The sequence below is a fragment of the Astatotilapia calliptera genome, chromosome 16 (assembly GCF_964374335.1).
Source record: "Astatotilapia calliptera chromosome 16, fAstCal68.1, whole genome shotgun sequence".
In the NCBI taxonomy this organism is placed as follows: Eukaryota; Metazoa; Chordata; class Actinopteri; order Cichliformes; family Cichlidae; genus Astatotilapia; species Astatotilapia calliptera.
This window is the reverse complement of record NC_137437.1, coordinates 24,076,770-24,080,140: the sequence shown is the minus strand read 5'-3', so window position 1 is coordinate 24,080,140 and position 3,371 is coordinate 24,076,770.

Below are 3,371 nucleotides of genomic sequence, written 5' to 3'. Positions count from 1 at the left end.
GTGAGTGTGGATTTCTTCTTTCCTTAATCCTTTTTACATTCTTTGGAGACGTTTCTTGACACAAAATCACTTCGGATGGCATGAAAACACAACATGAACTTCTAAAAAAAAACAAAAAACAAATGTGCATTTATCCTCTGCAAAAAGCACAGCATTTTTTGGTTCTTAAATCAATGACAGGTGCAAATTCAATATAAGCCAAGAGGATGCTGCAGGACAAGTCTGTTTAAATTCAGGTACATGCGCTTAAAAAGAGGGACACAGACAAACTCTTAGTAATGGTGTATATAAACAGAGCATTTCAGAATAAATGCTAGCACAATATTTTCCTGGCTCGTGGTCATGTGAGGGGTAGAATAAGAAGATACTGGTGCTTAATGGTTTTGTAATGCTCCCCAAGTTCAAGGGCATTACTGACAGGTTTATTCCTCCATTCCATTTCATTACAAGTCAGTCTGGGCTTCTATCTCGTCCGCACTGCTAATTGCCTTCTCCCACCTCCCACCGTGGACAAGAAAAGGGAAGCAATTTTATGCAGCACATAGCAATCAATAGCAATTAGGTGCATCCCTGACTAATCCTGTTGAAAATGGCATCTTGGGAGATGGCCAGCAGAAGAACTCTTAAAGCACACATACCTGCAAAAGTTTTCCTTTTTCTTCACAGCAAGTGCCAGCACTGTGACGGAACAATTAATTGCTTTGTTTTCCCGTTCTACACTTAGTATTGAATTTCCATCAATCTTTCTCTAGGAGCACAGTCTGCTATTGTATCAAACAGATATCTTCAATTAGATAATTGTCTCTTCCTGGTAAAGCCCTACATATTACGGAATGCATTTCCACTCTAAAAAAGAAGGCAGAAGATAACCAAATGATTTCAGTTCGACACAATAGGAAAAAAAGAACGCCACAATCTGAACTCGAATGGTGTGAAAAAGATTAAAAAGGCTTACAATGAGGTTGTTGCATCTGCAGTGATGTCTATGTTGCACTGGAGTGTTGTTGTGAAGAGGGAGCAAATTACAATCTAATTCAATCTAATTTCAGTCAATCTATATTCCAACATCACTTATTTGGATTCTGGGCTCATTCTTTTAGATTGGGTGAGAAGTCTGGAGAAGAACTGCTGCTCCTTCACATTAAAAGGTCAGTCAGTAAAGGAGTTTTGTGGCATCTCATTAGGATTATTCCTGGACGCCTCCCTGTGGAGGTTTTCAAGGCAAGGCAGACTTGATGAGAATGCTTGTGCAGGGCCAGTACACTTTGGAGGGATTATATATTACAATGTAGTCCAGAGATGCCTTTGAGTTTCCCCGGGAAGAGCTTATGGACATCAAAGAGGTGTGAGGCATCGGAGCTACCTTACTGAACCTGCAATGAAGGTGAAAAACCTCCACTGCAATTCAGTAGGCTGACGCAATCAGACGTGTCAAGTAGCCTAGTTATCATTTCTGAACAGTTACTGTATTTTATGCAAACTACATGGACTGAAGCTGTAAAGGGCCATGCCATATCTTACCAGCTACAATACTAATATAAATTTTGACACAATAAACAAGTGATGCATTGTGTTTACTTCCCATAGTACACACAATGACACAAGAACAGATACACCATATTGCCAAAAAAAGATTTGTTCATCTGCCTTCACACACATTTGAACTTGAGTGACATTCCATTCTTAATCCATACTTTTAATATGATGTCGGCCCACCCGTTGCAGCTACAACAGCTTCAACTCCTCTAGGAAGGCAGGTTTAGGAGTGTGTTTATGAGAATTTTTGACTATTCCTTTAGACACTGATGTTGGACGAGAAGGCCTGGCTACAGTCTCCATTCTAATTCATCCCAAAGGTGTTTTGTTGGGTTGAGGTTAGGACTCTGTGTAGGCCACTCACTCATGTTGGAAAAGGAAAGAACCATCACCAAACTGTTCTCATAAAGTTTTGAGCACAAAATTGTCCAACATGTCTTGGTATGCTGAAGCGTTCCTTCCACTGGGACCAAGCCCAACCAATGAAAAGCAACCCCACCAAACTTTATACTTGGCACAATGCAGTCAGTACCCAGACTTGTACAGTAGCAATGTGCTTTACACCACTTCATCCGATGCTTTACATTGCACTTAGAGATGTAAGGCTTGGATTCAGCTGCTTGGCCATGGAAACCCATTCGATGAAGCTCTCTGTAAACTGTTCTTGAGTTAATCTGAAGGGCACATGACGTTTGGAGGTTTGTAGCGATCGACTCTGCAGAAAGTTGGTGACCTCTGCACACACTATGCAGCTCAGCATCTGCTGACCTCACTCCATGACTTTACGTAGCCCATCACTTCAAGATTCCGCCATTCTCAGTGACTTCTGCTTTGCTAGAATACCACTAACAGTTGACTGTGGAATATTTAGAAGTGAGGAAATTTCACCACTGGACTTGTTGCACAGGTGGCATCCTATCACGGTACCACACTGGAATTAACTGAGCTCATGGGAGTGACCCATTCTTTCACAAATGTTCTTAGAAGCAGTATGCATGCTGGGGTGCTTGATTTTATACACCTGTGGCCATGGAAGTCATTGGAACACCTGAATGCAATGATTTGGATGGGTGATGGAATACTTTTAGCAATATAGTGTCTGAGAGTGGGGTTAGATGGTGTTTGATGACTGAACAAAGAACAGTACTTTGCAAAATATGTAAGTAAAATGTTCCTGCTAAAGGTGAAAACAACAAACTTGTTTTATAACCTGAGGCAAAAACACAGTGAAGACACATGAGGAGGAGATACAAGCAGCCGGTGATGTGTGACCCGAATGTAAACAAATGAGTTGACCAAGCATCACTGGAGCACTCACTCCATATGACAAGAAAAGCCAAATGTAGATGGAAATTACTGATGTGTTTATCAGTTACATGCTTCAAGCAACTAGTTAAGCTTGACCTGAAGATAAGTCCCAGATAGAAACTTATACTTTTAATTTCAATTTTAGGGGCCTTCAGGTGTTACAGATTTGTTTCATTTTCTGTTAAACTAAAGTATAAATCAGTTATTTTACACTTTTACTTTAAATCTCCAGGGATAATACCTGTACCTAGTCTACTTTTGTGCTTACATTTGACTTATGCTGTGTATACAATTGGACTACAGTGCTGTCTACTCATTTCAGGAATAGATTCATACTCCAGATCAGGTAGTCTGTCATCAGTGACAGTAGGTCAATGGAACATTTCCTTGAAATATTGACTTTGAGGCTGTATCACTGACCCCAATCTGTAAATCCAGACTCTGTTTGATTCATATATACAGCTCCCAAGCTTTTTATCTTTTAAATGCTGGTAAATAATGCTTGCCACTTGGATAAAGGAAAGAAA